This window comes from Notolabrus celidotus, chromosome 13 (assembly GCF_009762535.1).
Source record: "Notolabrus celidotus isolate fNotCel1 chromosome 13, fNotCel1.pri, whole genome shotgun sequence".
Classification (NCBI taxonomy): Eukaryota; Metazoa; Chordata; class Actinopteri; order Labriformes; family Labridae; genus Notolabrus; species Notolabrus celidotus.
The window spans coordinates 13,736,086-13,756,918 of record NC_048284.1 but is presented as its reverse complement, the minus strand read 5'-3'; the positions used below and the strand labels follow the sequence as shown (position 1 = coordinate 13,756,918).

Below are 20,833 nucleotides of genomic sequence, written 5' to 3'. Positions count from 1 at the left end.
TATATCTCTTGCTTTGAAAACTGTTTTTTTTTTTCACCCTATTCTCAGTGATGATAGCCAAAAAAATGCTATGTATCTGGTGACTTCTGTGATAAAATGACACATTACCAACCACTGCTTTTCATTTTATGCCATGTTCTCATAATTACAAGATACACTTTCCAGATTTTTTATGCTTTGGCCACATACTTTTTTACATCTCTTTCTAACTCTTCTTGTTATCACATCATAGATTGGTGTTTTTGAAGGAAGAATCCTCCGTGTGTCAATAAAAGAAGATAAAGTGACTGAAGAGGGCAAAACTGCACCTTCCTCAACACCTCCTTCTTTACTAACACCACTTAATCATGCTAACAACACCTCATCTCAAGCTTGTTTTTAATTATAGCCATGATGTGCGATGATGGCGAGATCAAGTGCTCAGAAGGACCTGCTGATTGACTGGGCCTGACAGTGAGAAGCTCTTGTTTCAGCATTGATTAAACTTCAAATGATGCTTGGTTCTTTTAATACCATGCTGTAGACTTAGCTGTGTTGCCCGCACTGAGGAATAAACATGATTATTGACCGTATCCATAAAAATGTAGGCCAGGGAGGGCTATTCTAGGAAGTGGACCAGCTAAGGATAGTTAAAGGAGAGGGAGGGAGCCCAGTGAAAGGATTTCGCTGAGTTGATTTATGTTTGATACCTTATAAATGAGGGCAAGAACACCTGTAAAAGGAGAAAGAGAACTTGCACCTCTGTAAACTGTTGTAAGTTAACTGAACAGTGCGAGCGATGGTACGGACACAAGCGAGGAAACCGCACCAAATCTCTCCCCACTTCTTAAATAACAACACATCCTCTCTACTCTTTAATTCTTTTATTTCCTCCCACAGCCTCTCCATCACCCACACACTAACCTACACCCACACACACACACACACACACACACACACACACACACACACACACACACACACACACACACACACACACACACACACACACACACACACACACACACACACACACAAACACACACACACACACACACTTCCTCCTGATTGGTAGGACCTCTTGACCCAGTGTGCGCTGACATTTTCTACAGCCTTTGAAAGTCTCAGTAATGGAGGTCTGACCCTGAGATACAACTCGCCAAGGTGGAGGTGTAAACTCAATTGTTACTGTGCTGACCTTTTACTCACAGCTACAACACTACTTAATGTAACACCTATGGTGTGTTCAAGAGGGTGAAAACAACAAGAAAAAAAAGAGATGTTAAAATTTATGAATAAAATTGTGACGCACTGAGGGGAAAGGTCAACTTTTGGGAAACTCTCTTCTGCGCTCTCTTGTGGAAATGTAGATGAAAAAGGTAGGGATACTTTTACGTAACCAAACTGTAGTGAAGTCCCAACTTTGCAAAAAAACGCATGCTGCAACTTCACATGTTGAAAAATGAAGCCAATTCAGACGAGACAAAAATTGCAGGTCCTCAGGTGTTCACTCTAGCTAGTTCCGAATCCTGACTAACCAACTAGCCTAAAGGTACAAATCAAAAATACAGTCAAAATTGAGCACAATACATTAAGCACAGCTACACACAGATCACAGAATCTGCAGGTAAACAATGTTGAAGTGGTTTGCAGATTCTGTGATCCCCTAGAACCCCAAGTCTTCAGTCCTCCTTGCAGATTAACATACCAGACCTGGTTGGGCATTGGTTAAACTGGCAGTTACATGCCAGTTTAACCGGAAACAGTCTGCATTCAGCTTTATCTCCATATTCCAGATCTGAATGCTGACAAACCGCACTGTGCTACCAAATGCTAGCTGTCATCTGTTCAGCATAGTCTTATAGCAATATGGTATGAGCCATTTGCCAAAGCTACAACCTTGGCTTAGACAGGATGACCGGCCTTCTAGCCTACAATAATGAGAATATTCAAATTCCCTTTAAATATTTTTTAGCAAGAGTGACAACATTTAAGCCTTTAGTCAACTAAAGGTGCACAATCCGATGTATTTACTTTACATGTAAAAGCTTCTTGACATCTTTTTGTTCAGTTTATGCATGGATTAATCAAATAAGGTATCAAAAGTTTAACTTTGAGCTTCAGAGAAGTCAATTTGTAGAATTGCTGTTACCACTGGCCAGAGCAGGGCCATCCACCTTTTTTTCAGTCTTTATGTTAAATGAGTTAGAATAGAATGCTTTTATTGTCATTGCATGTTCACATCCAACGAATCAAATGTATGTGTCAAAAATATTTCCGACTTTTATCCAACAAATTTGTCATTTTTTTCCGTACATATTTAAATTTGTCATTTTTTCGTAAATATTTCCCACTTTTATCCAACAATGTCATTTTTTGTACATATTTCCAACTTTTATCCAAAAAAATTGTCATTTTTTTGTACATATTTAAATTTGTCATTTTTTCGTACATATTTAAATTTGTCATTTTTTCGTACATATTTCCGACTTTTATTTAACATATTTTTCGTACATATTTCCGACTTTAGTCCAACAAATTGGTCATTTTTTCGTACATATTTTAATTTGTGTACATTTGCTCTCTAATACAAGAACTGTTCCATTCACTCTGCTCAACACACACTGGCATACACACCCATTAAAAATAGAGAAATAAAATGTGATAAATAAAGTGCAACATGCAATATTGCATATCAGTCTGTGCCAATTAGCCTGCAAAGTTACCCAGATATTTTCCTGTTGACAAGATGGTAAATAATATCAAACTTGCGTCATTATAGAAATCATCAATGATAAAAAAGGATATACAATTTTAGTGTTTCCCTCTCTCTCTTTTAGAACAAACTTGATCATAAGTTTCTAGGAGCAGTAACACCTGCTCCTCTTGGAAACAACCCCCCTTTTGGGATTCGTGCATTATACTAGAAACAATAACGCATTTTTAACCCCTGTTATTTACTATCTACGTTGCTTTGGCCCCAAGTGTCTGCTAAATTAAATCTTAACATTGTATTTACTACATTCAGCATAAATTGGAGGTGCAGGTGGAGAGAAAAGGAGACAGAAAACAGCAGGAGAAGGGAACAAACAAATATTAAATCAGTCAATCATGACTGTTTATTTCTCTGCTGTGCATGCACACTACCTTATTCAACACAAACAAATAACACACAGATGATAGAAAACCGATCTGCCGTGCAGGTTCACACTGTTTTTGTCCCCCCTCCTGTCTCTGAACTCATCTGCTGCTTTCTCATCTCCTCATATGGGGATGAGTTGTCCTCCACACAACCTTCCCTCTCTACCTGCTGGGTCATTAGAGTTATTTCTGAGAATGACAGAGAGCAGGTTTTCCTCCGGAGGCAAGGAATAAAAAACAAAGATGGGGTATAAAGCGTGTAGATTGCAGCAAAAGAAAGACGATGCAGATGGAAAACAACAATTTCAGGCGGAGGTGGAAAACAAACAGGCGGCACATTTATAAGATTAATATTTGTATTTTTTCACCACTTTTTCAAACACAAATATTTCATGAACGGCACGGAAACTTGACAAATTATTGCACCACAATCACAGCGGCGTTAGATGAAAAAAGATTCATAGTTCTCTGCTTTCCTCTAAGCTCCAGAGCAGAAAAGCACAGAGAAAAAGGTGTTAAGTGATGATACTGATCCTGCCAGCCTGAGCTCCTTTAGGTGGGAGGAGCTTTTGGAGAAACAGAGATGCTGCCAGTTTCCTTTGGTTTCAATGGAGATTAAAGCATGAGCAAAAACTCCCTGCTGAGATGTATTTGGCAGTTTAGAGGCTTAATGTGTCAATGCAATCCGCAGAATGAAAAAAACAAAACACATGTGAAATGTTATAAACGGAGATAAAACACAGTCATGAGGAGCTGAAAAAGTATTCCCTTAAATGTTGTGCTATTGTAGGCAAATCTAGTCTTCACTCCGCTCCACTTCCTTCCCTGCGAGTGCCAGATAGTTTGTTTCTCTGCATAATGTATGAAAAACACAATCTCTTCCTTTGCAGTATCACTGGCTCAATCCCATTTGCTTGATAATTGTTGACACATCATTAGCGAGTAAACACAGTTAACTTGTATCACTTTAAAAAAAAAAGCCTTGCCTGCCTCTCTTTTGTGCATATGAGTGTGTGTGTGTGTGTGTGTGTGTGTGTATGTGTGTGATTAATGACTGCAGCATACGTTTGCTGCCTTGGTGATTGGACATGAGTTAACTCCAGACTGCTGTCCGCAGGAGGGAAGATTTTCTCTGCTACACACACACACACACACACACACACACACACAAATATGAATACATGGTGTATTTGTCCACTGAGGTTTCCATTCTATACTGTGACATGATAACATATGACAGCGCCGCTCTCATGAGAATAGTCCTGTCGTTTCTCACAGGTTCTACTGAGAAGCTGTGAACACATCATCCCGCTTTTGAAAGAGAGGGAAAAAAGGAAATGAGGGAGAGGGGAAAAACTAAAGGACACTTAATCCTGACAGCAATTAACAAGGTGGAATTACAAGAAAACACAGGTGAAAGAGCTGAATAAGCAACACGCTCTCCGTCCAAGCAACACAGAACCTTAATGAGAAATCACTTCGCAAAAGATTTATCCACAAAGTGTGCTCTGACACCGGATAAATACAGGATGTTCATCATGACTGGTTAAAGTCAAGGTTTTTTTTCCCCCCATGGAAGATCCACAGGAGTAATTGTCTTATTATGTTGTAAAGAAATATTAGCACAACTAGCACGCTGAGCCTCATTAAAGTCATTAAATATGAACTCTGGCGAGATGTTTAATTTTAAAGTAAATGAGATTTAGGAGACGAGTGCAGCAGCAAGAAGAAAAAAAAAGTGTAGCAGGTGTGGAGTAACAAGACAGTAAATAAGTATAAAGACAACATGGTTTCGATGTGCCAGAGATGTTGGGGAATTAATTACTCACAGTGATCTCAAAAGATGTATCATTTTCAAGAAGAGGCTGCTGCTACCATAGCTGAGATGCTGATGTGAGGTTAACACATAACTATGTACTTACAGCTAATAAAAATAACCGTCCAGTAAGTTGATATCCGTTGAACAAGTTTTGACATATCTGTGAAACCAAAGGCCTTTCAGATGATACAGGATAACAAGAGCAGCAGAGAGCGTGTGTTTATGAAGTGGATCTGGGATCAGAATTGGAACTCTTTGCCCACAGGATTTAGCAACAGCATCAACTGGTTCTGAGCAGGGGTCCAGCTTGCTCGGCTGGAAATGAAGCTTCCACAAAAACTCCTCCCCCTGGTGGCTGGCTGCAGTATAGGTCCAAAACTCCATCTCCCCCATTCATTTGAATGAGGCTGCGGTCAAACTTTAAAAAATAAATACACGTCGTACGAATGTTTCTCACATCTGTATGCTGTGGTGATGTGTAGTTATTATTTGACTGTTCTGTGTTCATGGCCTCTTTTTTCTGAAAAGTTTGTTTTTCATTAGTTATTAGAGGTTAAAAAACAGGGTTTTACTTCTGGATTCACTTTGATTGACAGCTGCCATAGAGGGAAAGTCCGAAGGATCTCGTGGCGGAGCTCGTTACTGAAAACACAGAAATTCTCTACTGCGCAGACTCTGGCTGCAGAAAGATTTACAAGATGGCAGCGTTCTGGAACGGGATATTTTGGCTTCAAAACCATTGAATGGGAAAAGGCGGAGAGACGCTGTCCATTTTATTTACAGTCTATGGTTCTGAGGAGGACAATCCAGACTGTCAGGAGTTTCAAACTGTGATTGAGACAACTTCTGAGTAAGGGAGTAAGGACCTGTGTCCACTAACAGCGTTTTTTGTACTGGCATCATACAAAACCTCAATTTCAGAGCACTGGTGCCTAATGTTGCTAGTTGGGTCACAGAACATCTGCTAACCTTGGTAGTGGTTGTTGCATTATTTTTTTTACCTCAAGACTTTTTTTAAAATTAATATGCACAAATATAGAAAATGTATATAGACAACTGCATCCCAGTGGTACTAGAGAGAACAATACTTGACATGCTACTGGATAGGTGGGAATATATAACTGAAAAATAATGTGCAAAATAAAGGACAGCATTGATAAAGGTATTCGTGGTGAAGATGAAAATGAGTAACACTCATTAAACTGTATGCCTGAAAATTATAGAGAAAGACTGTAAAGTCAAGGTCGAAGAAAGAGGGTATGTTGCATTAATTTTAAATGGCCCTGTGTAGTTATGCTTTTATATAAAATAATATTGACACAAAAAATGTAAAAAATAATGTAATGTCCTGTTATTAGCAGCAGCACTAGACCTAGAAATTGCACCATTGAAAAAATGAGTGGTTAGAAATCAAAACCCTTCTCAATTTTGATTGGTCAATGAATCGGAGTGGACTGGTTTTGCGTAGGGAATAGGTGTTCTCAGTGGAAAAAAATTCAGACCGTGGACACAGGCCCTAAATCCTGATTTTCATCTCTACAATGTTATAAGTATTGTTGTATCACTGGGTCTATCACAAATATATTTCAGTTTAATTGTCTTCTCCTAATCTTGTGAATTATGGTGGACATTTTAAAACAAGATCCTTTGTTAAGGATGATAATACAAACCAATATTTTACTTGCATGGGTCTCTGAACTTTGGAACTACACCCACAGTGATCAGCTCAAATCAAGCAAGTCAGGCTAAAATAGTCAAAAGTCAAAACATTATGTGCAAATTTCTCCAAAATACTACATGTAAAGTTGTTGTGTTTTTCAAACTGGCTTTGTTTTAATTTATCTTGGTATATAGTTTTAGCTAAAAGTCAACCTTGGTCTTATATTTCTTATTTCTTAGCTGAAATTCCACAATGTGCTAAAAGCATACGAGGCACTCATTACTTCCTAGTGCTGATAACAAGTCAGATTTTTGTCTGCTTGGCTTCTTTGTTGTCTCTCCTTCACTGACATTGCACTGACACGGCAGCCTATAAAAGTGTCAGATGATGAGGTATCAACACTGCATGAACAAACATTTCACATACCTGCTGTTTCCCTTCCTTCTCTTTCTTTCTCCTGCTAGCTAGCCTCCAATCTCTCTGCACACACCCTCAACACTATTCTCCCACTTTTACGGCCCATTCGTCTTGGGCGGTGCTTCCCACTGTCACCTATCACCATGGCAACGGCTGCAGTGGGATGTCATTGGTCACTATATAACATCCCAAGGGAGGCCAAGGCAGAGGTGGAGGACGAAAAACAGAGGCGTGGTTGAGAAGAGGAGGGATGTGGGTAATGTGTCAAAACAGTGATCGCGGCTTAAGGAATAAGAAGGAAGGAGAAGAAGAAAGAAGGGATGAAGGGTTGGGTGTCCATTGTGTCCGAGCACAAAGCAGTGCACAGAGGACACGTGCCGGTGACGAGCAGGGGGCCTCTGCTGGTGCGCCTCGTTGCACTCTGGACAATATGTCCGACTCGAGGCTATAATGACTCCTAATGGAGCATTTACTCACTCACACAGGCACACAATACAGCCTGAGACCCTCAATATGAAGCAGGTCAAGGGCTCTTTATACAGAGGGTGAGGTGAAGAAGTGAGACTCTCACTCAAGCAGCTGTAGAGAGCAGGCGTCTTCAGTTTTTTAAGCAAACTATTAGAAAAGGGAGGAATCGATTCTGCTGCAAAGAATTTCAAAAGGATGAATGTTTAGTAAAGAATAATGTACAGCGCATGGGTTTTATAGCTGGTTGGAACCCTGACAGGGTGAGCAATACCCTGTGCAAAGAGTGGTATCTTCACCTGAAGGGTAAAACATAGCCACTGTGCATAAGCCTGCTTATGGCACAACTTTTCACTAACCACACACTTATTACGCCAACAACTCCAGCTTCAACTTGCAATATGTGCAAAGTGCAAACTAATTTTTTCGAGGGGTGGCGGAAGCATAGCAAAGTATAATTCAACTAATTTAATCAAGCATTTCAAGAATCATCATGCCAAAGAATGCTAATTCAACCAAACAAAAACTGAAGCCAAAGCCAAGCAGTTAGCCGTGTCGGCTGTATTGCAAAGTTGCAAGAAACAGCAACTGCCTCAGTATTTTTCATTGTTCTGGATGAGAAAAGCCTGAAAACAAGGGATTCGTCACCTGGTTGAACGCTTGGAACTCAAAGTTAATCAATGTAACAGTGATAAGCTTCACCACAGATATCTGGAGCTCTGATGTTTGACCTCTTTAGTCTAACACGGGACTTCCACCAGATCAGTGTCCGGTCTGTTTCCGTGCTCTCTCATCCGTCAACACACACCGGTTGCGTTTTCGGAACACAGCACAGAGCTGGACCGCTGGACTGCTGGACTGCTGGACTGCTGGACCGCTGGACCGCTGGACCGCTGGACCGCTGGACCGCTGGACCGCTGGACCGCTGGACCGCTGGACCGCTGGACCGCTGGACCGCTGGACCGCTGGACCGCTGGACCGCAGGACCGCTGGAGTCATATAACTGATGTTTTCCCGCAGTAATTACTGAATCAAGGATTCTCCTCCTCCTTTCCTCATCCATGTTGTCTTTTTGGGCCTCTGAAAACCTCTGACCTTTTGACTCCAGTCCTGCCTCCCCTCTAAAAGACATTTTGTTGTCATAGTTAAGTTAAAAACGATCTAACGATAACACAGAGTGTTTTATTCTGAAAATTAACCAGTTTGTATTTTTTGTTTTGGTGCCTGACATCCTGTCCCGCTCCATCTGCTCTGTGCTGAATTGATGCGTCGTGCTCCGGCGTCCAGCAAAAATAGAAGTCTTGCGTATCTGATCTGTTGCGTTCCGACCTGTCGGATCAGAGACGCAGCCAGAACGCAACGGAGCGGATCCAGTTAACACATTGACTAGAATAGCAACCTATCAGATCTGGTGCCGTGACGGACCGGAGACGGGCCGGACACGGGCCGGACACGGATCTGGTGGAATTTGGCCTTAAGAGTACACTGGATGAACATGAGTTACACGTTGCACAGTGCAGTGCTACAAGCTAAAATCTTCCTCAGATCACACACCAGCAACTTGATTTTGACTGCCATCAGGTCAACTTTTGCTCCAGCAGATGCTTTTATTCTTACATTGACATCCTTTAACCTGTTAGGGTGGCTGCAAAAGACTAACAAAAGCTGTACCAGGAGTACTTCAATCATTGGATGCCGCTAGATTAAGCCTTAAAACAAAATCAATTCAAAGTAAACTGTCGAGGGCTTATACATGGCTCCAATCTCTGTGTCGGATGAGCCAGAACATTTTGTAATTTTCCTACTACAACGGCATTCTTGGTTTCTTCCTGCTTTATGAACAGCTGCAAACATAAAAAACACAGACATCTAATCAAGAGAAAACTGGCAGAGCAGCAGCAGCCAATGGCAGAGGGAGCACAGATCAAACTGGCAAAGCTTCCCAGCAGCTGGTTTGAATCAGTGATGCAGAGATGCAGCGCAGGACGGCTACCCCAGCTCTGTTTTCCAAAGAAAACAAGAGAGGAGAGAAAATAAATGTAAGATGTCATATCCAAAAAACCTATCCGGCAGACTGTTGTTTCCCTCGGCTGGTTAATGAGACTGTTGCTCTGCCGCTGCTCAGGCTCAACAGGAAAAATTATGTCTGGCTCATCATTTTAGTTATTCCAATGAGGGAGTTATACATTTTTAAATGCTGTTTGTTCTTTCATCTCTCTCATTTGCACATAATGTTTGAATTTATCTTTATTCCCTTTAAAAACATCTCAAATGGCCAGACATGTTTTATTAGCCATTTGAAGATGATTAAATCCAGAACAAGCTTCTTTCTCGGGGCTGTAACTGAATCAGATGTCCTTGGGAGGTTGGAAAATTACATTTTTAGCTCCTTTTAAATCATCTAAAACATCCATCCCTTGGCGGTTTTGTTGCTGGAACTAGAAAAAGTTGACCGGAGCTGCTCTCACTTACGCACTTAATTCCTCATATACATTTTTCACCCTAGGCTTTATCATTTTTTTCCTGCCAGTTCCATCATAAGAGGGACTATTGGGTCATGGTTTTTGAATATTCAAAAAGACAGAAAAATCAAAGAGTTCAAGCAACTTTTATTTCATCTTAAAAAATATACTTGAGTCAGGAGTAGGGGTAGAACCAGTTCCAATTGATCAATTCCATCGTAATTATACACCTCAAATGTTATCGATTCTTCTTAACGATTCCAGCACGACGTCACGTCACGTCACGTCAAAGTACGTTGCATTACGTCACACAGAAGCTTCATACTTCTCATTGCTCACCTCAGTTGCCGGTTTATCATTTCCACTGCTGTACTTGTGTTGGGAAAACATACTGGTTGATGATATAGTAATATTAACACAGAAACAGTGACTATTACAAAAGATGGCTCCTCTTTCTTCTCCTGCATGCACTACCCAGCTCCCTAAACCAAAAAGCACCAGCGTTGTGACAGCATGTCCAACTGTAAAAATGTTCGACTGTGAGGTGCATGTGTGAATGGCAAGTTCCTGAAAATATCGAGAAAAGGTGTGCAAGTGCAGAAAGAAGCATACATGGCTTTTAAATAAAAAGGTTTACTGATGAATCTTCGGGTAAATTTCATCCAAAACTGAGTTCCACAATGAATATTTCCTTCAATGATGGTACTCTCTGCTCCTCCTTCGAGAGTGGCCATTTTGGCACATTGATAAAGACTTTTGCCTTCGACTGGAAAGATGACATTTCGTACAAACTAGTTCATTTTGAGTCTACCCTCGTCTTAAAGCTTTCCCTACTAATACTCGAAACAGGCTGTCAAATCTGACAGGAGAGGAGAGACTGTGCTTCTCCTCAGTGAGGGGTCCCTGGTGCACATTCGCACAAAGAAATAACATGCACCAACACACCGAACAGGTCGCAAAAATTTTGACAGCATCATATGAGCTTGGAAGAAGTCCCCAGCAGTACTCTATGCAAATAGTAGGCCAATATTCCAAAAATAACCACACACACACACACACAGACATTCATTTGAGACTACATCATCCCAGTGCCCCCATCCTCCCCACCCATCACAGCTGATCATGTTGGCAGAGAAAATCATGTCGTGTGCCAATGTTTCTTGCTGCCAATTAAAATTCTGTACCAGCCGGCACCCCCTTCAGCGGCTCGGTGACACCTTGCAGGCCCTCAACATAAACACACACATGCACATAGCACTCTTGTTTTTTTAAGGCTGAAAATACACCTGCAGCTCGGGTGCTGTCAGGTTGGGCTCAGGCAGGGATGCTAACTATGTTTGCTGGAAGGAGGAAACGTTACAGAGTGTTTGGAACATTATGAACTAGGGATGCCGATATTATCGGCACATTATCGGTATCGGCTGATATTGGCTTTAAAATGAACTAATCCGCCAACACGCTGATATTCGCTGATATATTTAACCAACAAAATAATGGGCTAATGCACACATGTTGGGCTCATGTTTTAAGTTAAATTAGAATTTAAGCAGCAGTCTGTAAGGTACATGTAGTTGAATAATTTAGGCGCATTAACTGTCAAAGAGTAAACCATTTTATTTAATTTGGGTTTAATTGCTGTATAGTTGCACTTTTCACATGTTCCCTGTGAACAGAGGTTAGGTTTACTTACTGTAAATGTGAAATTGGCTAAATGTGCCCTGGTTGTGGGTTATTGTTATCATTGTCTCAAGGAGAGCATCATCCAAGTTTTAAATAGGATGGATCTTTTTGTATGAATTTTGTTTGAAAGCAATTGTCATAAATAAATATGCAGTTTTAAGTTTTAAGTATTTTTCTCATTTTGTACAAGAAATGAATATCACATAAAAAACGTGATAAGAGTATCACCATAATACTGTCCGCTTATTCCAATACAGAAGAGAATTGATGATCTCTGCAATTAGGTGTGCAGGAAAAAATATTTGTATTGGAAAACGGATAAATGAGTTGTAAAATATCGGCATATCGGATATCGGCAAAAAATCCAATATCGGGCATCCCTATTAGAGATGCACCAATCCTACTTTTTAGGTCCCGATACCGATATCGATACCTGTGCTTTCGTATCCGATACTAGCCGATCCGATCCCGGTATTGATTTCACAATCTCAATTCCTTAATGTGAGGATAGAATCATGTTTTGGTAACTTCAGGCTTTTCTGACTTGATGGTGAACTGTACCTAGGTTCCAAGTGCTAAACCAGAGGCTGGAATTCCTCAATTTCAATGATCCGGAACAATTAAATCCAATAACCTGTCTGTTTTTTCAGACTTTGCAGTACGCTACAACTGATGTAAACTTCTTCCTTTGGGCTCCCATTATATTTTTCATCGCAACTGCCATCCGTTGAAACAGAGTTGTTAGCATAAAAAGCCTGACATGCACCTAAAGTGCAGAGCCTCTGTAGTTGTCCTCCATCATGCTCTATATATCAGCCCTTTGTCACTGATATCCGATCTAGCTTTTTGGGTCCAATCTAGCCGATATCCGATACCAGGATCGGATCGGTGCATCCCTAATCCCTATTATGAACTTATTTCAGAATTTCTGACTGCACTGAACTCCTCGCGATGCTCTTTTTAACATCCTGAAGCGTGTTGTAAAGTTTGTATTGAGGACATTTGTTTCATGTCCCTACATTCAAACACTCCAGCTTGAATCCTCAATGTTTTTTTCTCATGTTAAGAGCTAAACAGTAAGAAATCTCAAATCAAGCTGTGGTGTGAAGCATGGCAGCCATTTAGCACCGTGTCCTGCCTCTAATCCTGAGACAGCCAGCACGGATCAAAGTGTGGTTCCTGGCATGCTGGTGCTCAGATGGTGCTCAGGTACTCGGATGGCGCGGGTCCATGCACCGGCTGGCTTTCTGGCCTGTTGCCCAGCAGCTGCAAACAAGTTTCAGGAGTTGCTTTAGACGCTGTTGAATAACAATCCTTGATTGTACACGATGAAATACTTTCTATTTTCACTCTCTTTATTATCTCTACCCTTTCACAATGAGCCCATGAAAGGAAACGGCTACAGGAATGCTTTCTTTGTGCATCCACAAAATACTCTTCGTTCTGCAGCTCTTGAGCAAAGTACCACAGCTTTCCATTCATCAAACAAGAAATCACTGTGATTACACAGTGCCTGTCTGTCCACTATACTTTACATTCAGAGCATGATCAATGACCAACCCTACACTGAGTGAGCAGTTGGACACAGCCGGCATTGTATCTTGTCACCAAGTTTAGATTGCTTCAGACACTCATTTAGCGAACAAGCTTTATCCCACCATAGATGAGCAAATCTAAATATTCATAGACGTCTGTGTGCCAACATCGATGAGTAGAGTGTCTGATGAACAAACAGGCTCAAAAGAAGTTTATCTGCTGAGTGCATGGAAAGCCACTGGTATGAATAATGAAAGCCTGCTGCTCAATAATAAATGTCTGCACGCCTGCTCTGTGCAGCTGTGCTTGTTTGGCCTGTGAGGAAAATTTCATTATACAGACTCCCGAGCTGTTCATGCAGACGTGAAGGACATGCACACAAACTAACCACTGCAGTAACCCCTGTCAGTTTGGACTACCGGCAACACCGTCAGGAGCAAGAGGCAACCTCCGGTCTAAAAATATGAGTCCAATGCGGAAGTGCTAAAAACTGCAGTTCATCCAGGATCCTCATGAGGCTGGCTCCGGAAGTACCGAAAAAGCCACAAACACACCAATTCAGAAAAGCCGATCTTTACAGCAGAAATAAACATGTACAGCCTGGTACAAAAGACGAGTGTAGTCTGGATAGCTCATTTCTCAATCGGCTAACACTGTACGAGGGATGAATTATTTTGCCCATTTAAGGACATAACTGACTTGATTGACAGGCGGGAACACTGTAGCTGTTGGCTAGGAGGCTCAAGCCGGCCTATTTACCTCACACTAGCTCGACAGAAGTTAGTTTGCGTTCAGCATTTCCAATATGGCTCCCGCTGAAAGCCACAAACACACCAATTCAAAAAAGCCGATCTTTACAGCAGAAATAAACATGTACAGCCTGGTACAAAAGATGAGTGTAGTCTGGATAGCTAATTTCTTGATCGACACACACTGTACGGGGGGTGAATTTTTGCTAACACTGCAATTTTGAAGATATTGAGATTACGAGTCTTCCAATGAGAGCACAGCTGACTTGATTGACAGGCAGGAACACTGTAGCTGTTGGCTAGGAGACTCAAAGCCCGCCTCTTTATGTCACAATCGCTCGACAGCAGCAATACGGCTGCCACCGACGATTGGCTTCCATACAGCGCTTCAGAAACAGATGGGGGACGTCAAGGACACTACGTCCATATTTTATACAGTCTGTGGTTAGGAGCAGGAGTTGACCATAAAGGGGGCATAAACTACAACACAACAAGCTCAAAAGGTGGAGAAAAGGTGCTCAAACAAGCTGTGTGGGGCGAAACACTTACCTAAAGTGGAAACTTCAGCCAAATGCAACTCACATTTTTCAATTAATCACATCCTGTCATCTGGTTGCAGATATAGAGTGAGCTTTGTCGCTTAAGCAAAACATCCATACACACCATTTATGTATTTTCTCCCTGCGTGAAAGCAAAGGGAGTTAAACGTCTCTAGAAGACCATCTGCTTCTTTGCAAGTTTGAAAAAAAAAATGTTTTCAAACTCCCGTGCAGAGAGAGGGCTTCTCTGGGGATTTGGGGGAAAAGTACACAAGAGAGAGAAAGAGACAGAGCAAGAGAGCTTCAGGCACATGAAAAAGTTGAAAAAAGGCAGTGTGGGTGGCATCAGGGGGAAACACAGAGGGAGATGATCTTCTCTCATTGAGATCAATGCCTGAGTCCACACCAGGGGCTCTGTGTTTGAGGGCAGAGAGACAGCGCAAAGCATCAGAGAGGCTTTTTGTGGGTGAGTGGGAGCTAACTGATACCGCAATATTTCAGCCTACTGCAATACAGATATTTTACTGCTCTACAATGTGAAGTTCTGATTCACAACCATCCGACTGCTGTAAATTTCCTAAAGGGGAGCACGTCAAAAGCAATTACACTTTGAGAGCAAAGAGCCATGAATCACAAGATCTGTCATCAAGTTTTTCCACATCTGAAGTGCCCTTTAGAGCCGTCACCTTTTCCTTTGTGTCGTTTCATTACTCCTCATTCAACCTTCTTACTTCTTGAGGGTGGATGGAGGATTGTTCTCCCATTTGCCTTCCTTTGATCTGCACCTAAAAATACGTCATGGTCAGAGGACGGAAAGAAAAGTGGTTTCTAAGTCTGGTGACATAGCTTCAAGGCAGAGTGTGTTTCACTCTCTCACGCATCACTGCGTCTTGTAAAGAAGATAATGTGCAAACATAGGGGGGCAAAAAAAGCCTCTTTAATCTTTTAGGTACTGACCATACCCCGGGAACTTTTAATAGCAACAAACTGCTTTCCAAAGCGTTATTTTCATTCCACATCAAAAGTTATTTTTTACAATGTGCATCCACATCAGTGTACTTTTACATCGATTCCACCACAATTGTAGCGTTGTGTGATATTAAGGGTCATTTTCTGGTGTTCCAGTATCAATTTGAAGGCGACGGCAGTGACGTATGACAGATTACACAATGTTCCAAATTATTATGCAAGTTGCATTTTTGTGAATATTTTAAAAACTATGTCAACAGTCGTTTTCAAATTTGTCAAGAAGTCAGATAGTGAATATATTTCTTCAACTGTGTGGTTAAAATAATGCTTTTTGGCTGTATTTTTAAATAAATGCAGAATCTGCAGAAATGAGTGTGCCAAATTATTATGCAAGTTGGTGATAAGAGCATATAACTTGTGAAAATTAAAAACTAGGCACTAATCCTTCAGATTAGCAGAGTAGAGCAGGAACGGTGAGAGAAAACATAAACCCTGACACAAGAGGCATTGAACTCTCCATATCCACGAGTGTCTGCTTCAGGTCAACACAACGATCTGTTCTGCTGTGGACTGTGCCCACCTGAGGGATCTTTGACATTCCATCTGTATTTTAAATGCAGAAGGGGTGGGATGTGAGTCCTGTGGCTCCAACGACCAGATCACTTCTGCGCATTCCTTGGCTCCACCAGTATATGTCAGCGCCCATTGAACAGGTACTGTGGTTTCAAATCTCACAATGACTAAAGATGGAGGCTCAGTGTGCACTATACAGTCAACAGTAGTAATAAAGGTTCAAATGCAATCAAATTTGAGAGCTATGGATGAATCTCTAACATGAGGCTTAACATGCATAACATCACATACGCACCACCTTTTTTTTAGTACAATATGATTGCTTGATCATTGATTTGACTTTGTTATTGTGTTATGCATAAACCAATATGCAAAGTTTACATTAAACACCAGACAAAGTGACCAGAAAACCAAAAGTGGACACTTGAATTGTAACTATAATTTCAACATAAACAATTCGGATGCATCTCCCAAAAACAAAAGTGGCAGACTAATAAACATCAAAATGATACAACCACTCTATCCTGTCATCAATATTTATTAGAATAAGAATCCCTAGTGCGGAAGTCTCACTTTGAAATCCATCTTAGACACATTTCCACATGATAAAACTATCAAACCAAGATCTATAACACACCATGTTTAACACCACTGATGGAGTTGCTGGAGCAACTGCACCCCATACACAGATTAAAACAGCCTACTCACAGCCATCCAGCGTTCTGAGTGGAACTTGGCAGCAGCAGCAGCAGTTGAGTGTTGAATATGTGAGGAAGACAGACAAGAGGGAGAAGTGAGGAGGATTTGTAGGATAAATTGGATGGATCAGACAGCGCCCAGGGCAGCTGTGCAAACCGCTCATAGGCCGTCCCTTGAGTTTGTTTGCGATGTCACAGCCTGTGTCCGTGCATGAAAGGCGGTTCTGGGAGAGAAGTGCTGGCAGAGCGGTGTGGTAGACAGTTAGTGGAGTAAGTAAAGGTGCCCTTGCAGTGACCTGTGATATCTTCCGCCACTATCGAAAAGAAGCCAGAAACAAGGTAGCAAATGCTGCTCAATATGTCAGGGGGATGTTTTTTGCCTCCAGCTAAGCACCGCCTACAAAAAACATCACTAATTATTAACACTAGATCAGGGGTGTCAAACATGCGTCCCGCGGGCCAAAACCGGCCCGCCAGAGGTTCCGATCCTCTGGGGGTCACATAAAATCAAAGTGCTGACTGAGCGCACCTGAACGGCGCATTTTTCCAGGCCTTTTTTTCTCGAAGTGAGAAAATAGATTACTTGCTGTTTGTATAACCAGGTTGACATTCATAAATACTTTTTAGAGCACGATAAGATGATCCACTAACTACTAACACTAGCACTACACCCCTGCGTACAACACTGTCCAGCAAGCAAACTGTTCACGCTGGAGCTGAGGGGTCCAAAATAGTAATAATAATAATCATAATAATACATTTTTATTTGGGTTGCCTTTCAAATCACCCATGGTCACCTGATAAAAACATTAATCATTAAAACATCATAAAAACAAACAAACAAAAAGTAATAAATAAAAAAATAAAAACTAGTGAAGTTCAGTCCAGTTAGAGTGAATATGCCAGTTTGAACAGGTGAGATTTGAGTTGGGATTTGAATGATGTTATGGAGTCTGAGGCTGTTTCCGAAACGGCCTGCTACATACTACTTACTAATGTAGTAGGCAGTAGGTATTGCCTACTACATACTGCATTTGAATTTAGTATGTAGTATGACTGTTCTGTTCGATTTGTCATGCAGCGTGCTGAGCCAGACTTCGCTGGATTTCCGGTTTCGGAAAGCGGAAGTAAACAACGGCGAAGCCGATAAATAAAAAGCTTATTTAGCATCCATTTATGATTTAAAAAGTTAGGAAGTGGTTTATATGTAATTTGATAACTTTCACAGCACCCAAAAACGGATTTCCTCCCGTCAAAAAATGAGGAAAAAGAAAAAGCAGAACGAGCGCTGTGCATTATGGGAAACAGTACGCAAGGAAGACTGGTCCGATGCACACTGAGATATTTTCCCGAATCAGTAGACATCCGGGGAGTTTTGGCATACTGCAGATTTTTGCTCTTGTTCACATACTACTTACTACATACTGAATTTTGGACATATCAGTACGTACTGCTAGTATAGTAGGCGATTTCGGAAACAGCCTGACTCTCTTATGTGTGGAAGGAGGGAGTTCCAGAGTCTAGCTGCTGAGCAGCTGAAGGCTCGGGCACTCATGGTACTGAGGCATGATGGTGGAATGGTTAGTAGTCCAGCAGAGGTTGAGCGGAGGGAGCCGGAGGGAGTGTATTCATGAAGGAGGTCACGGAGGGAAGTGGGGGCCAGGTTGTGGAGAGCTTTGTAGGTGAGGAGAAGGTTTTTTATAGTGGATGCGGTGTTGTACAGGGAGCCAGTGAAGTTGGATGAGAACAGGAGTGATGTGGTCCGATGACTTGGTGCGGGTGATGATCCGGGCGGCCGAGTTCTGAATGAGTTGCAGTCTGTTGATGAGTTTGGTGGGGAGTTCGGTGAGGACTGCGTTTTCTAGTAGTCAATACGGGATGTAACGAATGAGTGGACCAGGATTTCGGTGCTGGATTTGGACAGTGATGGGCGGAGTCTGGAGATGTTGCGGAGGTGGAAGAATGCAGTCCGGGTGATGTTTTGAATGTGAGGTGCGGAAATAGTCAACTTTACCTTCTTCATTATTATAATCTATCTGTTCTTTTTCTGTTAACATTACACTGTGTGTCAGGTGAATGGATAACCTGTGTGTTTGGTGTATTCGCAGCAGGTTTCAGGGCTTAAAGAGTAAAATATTCGGCTCACTATGAGACTCATCATGACGAAAAATACAACAGCTGTTTTTGTTCAAAGATAGCTCATTAAATGTGAACATTTTCAGAATGTACTTTTACTTTTATGCGCTAAAACAAAAGGGAAAAATTTAGAGCTGTCATTATTTATTGGTTATTATGTCACGATTTTACTGGTCCGGCCCACTTCAGATCAACTTGAGGTGCATTTCGACCAAGAGTTCCTGGGTCTTTTAGCCCCCAGAACTACTTTACTCTGAACTAAAAGGTTCCTGTGCCCCCATTGTTGTCTGAATTTCAACCGTGGGCTGAAGTCCCGGGTAGATTGTGCAAATCAGGCCAGTGACGTATGGAGAAAAAAAAGTATTAAAAAATATTTTGAAATCTTAATAAAAAAATAAACTAGTATACATTCCCAGGAACTCCCTCTGTGTTTCAACAACTGTGTAAACTCCACAAACACCATTATGTTCGACCGAAAGTCCCAGGACCTTTGAAAAGTACTACCCCCCAATCAGGGGCTTTACAGGGGGATGATTATCTACCCCTGAACTAAATTTAGACCCTGGTTCCTCCAATCAAAACGCATGTAGTCAAGGGGTAAAGTCCCTGCGGTCGGAAAAAAGGCTTTGGGCTGTATGTGGCCCCTGAACTGAAATGAGTTTGACGCCCCTGCACTAGATGGTCAATAATGATTTTAAGTTTGACCCCTAACCCATCTGTCAACATGAACAAGGTGGACTTTCTCACTGCATGTCATCCATCTTTCTATACAGTCCATTATATAAATATATGTAGAGACTTTGGCACATATAAGGAGTGTGAGTGGCGGTGCCATAGCGGCTGGCAAGCAGGCAGTGCTTGGTCACAGTCCTCAGGGTCTTTTTCCACTTATAGAAACAGCAGGGTCAAAAGGTCAGCTGCAGGCATCATGTGACCTGTGTCTCATAACATCTCAGCACCCCCACACCGCACCCACACATGGACCTGACAGCTACGCTTAATAAAAACGCCACTGCTAGGCAAAATGATGAGGGGGAAATATTCTGCATACAAATGGAAATGGAGAGGCCGGGTAGGAAGAAAGAATGGATCTCTACGGAGCAGAGGAGGGCTCAAGAAGAAAAATGTGGTCTAACAGGCTCGTATTAACAGCACTGTAGAAGATTGACTCAATTAAGGCCTCTGCCATCCACTTACTCTGCCATTATATTGAACAATGATAAAGACACTGATTCACAGCGCCTGCCAGGAACATTTTCCGAGGAGTGAGATGAGATTTTTAGAATGAGGCGGACTGTTACTTAAAAGTGCATGATTCAATTTGGCAAATTCAGAGAGGAAAATAAAGTGTATGTGAGTCCAGAGGATCACAGAGAATAAAAGACAATTCATCCACATGGCTGACACACACACGCTCATATTCAGCCAGGCTGTATAGATTTGATCATTAGATCAAACCCAGTGCAGTGTCTTGTCTCTGTCGAAGGCGATAAGGATGACAATGGCACACAGAGGAAGGGGACAAAAGCACATCTCAGTCCCTTCTCTCTGCCTTGTGTTTGGCTGTCTGCAGGCATTGTATGACTCTGCCGGTCTCCAATCGACACGTCTTAAAAAAAAGGAAGCAAATCCAATTCTTCCAGCAGGTACAAAGCTTCCCGCTCTCCTATTCTCTCCCCTTGTTTGCTTCTATTTGCCCCTCTTATCACCGGGCATATTTCAAGCCCCCGAGCCTTCTCTTCAGTATTAAGTGTCGTGTGAGCATAAGAGAGAGACAAAATCCGCAGCACTTGTTATCACTTCTCCCACACCATTCCTTGTTATCTATCCTGGTCAGTCAGACTTTGGCGGGTCTGTCGTTCCCTCATCACTGCAGCCCTCAGCGTTAGTGTGTGCGTATGTGTTTGTGTGAGGCTATCTGAGTCACCATGCCCCTGTCAGTTGCAGTCACTGTTGAATTCCCTCTCAGTGCTGCTACAATTAGATAAACACCTACTTAGCTTGCTCATA

At 41.8% G+C, this 20,833-nt stretch overlaps 1 protein-coding gene across 2 annotated transcripts in view; it reads right to left on the bottom strand.

The window, feature by feature from the left end:
- Nucleotides 1–20,833, bottom strand: part of wasf1 (WASP family member 1) — a 93,100-nt gene that overhangs the window by 59,271 nt on the left and 12,996 nt on the right. The window contains exon 1 of one of the 2 annotated variants that reach the window (XM_034699923.1): nt 7,026–7,149. The exons of the other annotated variant lie outside the window; for it this stretch is intronic. The gene's annotated coding sequence lies outside the window, so the exon portion shown is untranslated. Of the gene's footprint in view, nt 1–7,025; nt 7,150–20,833 lie in introns of those variants that run through there. 2 annotated transcript variants of the gene reach the window in all.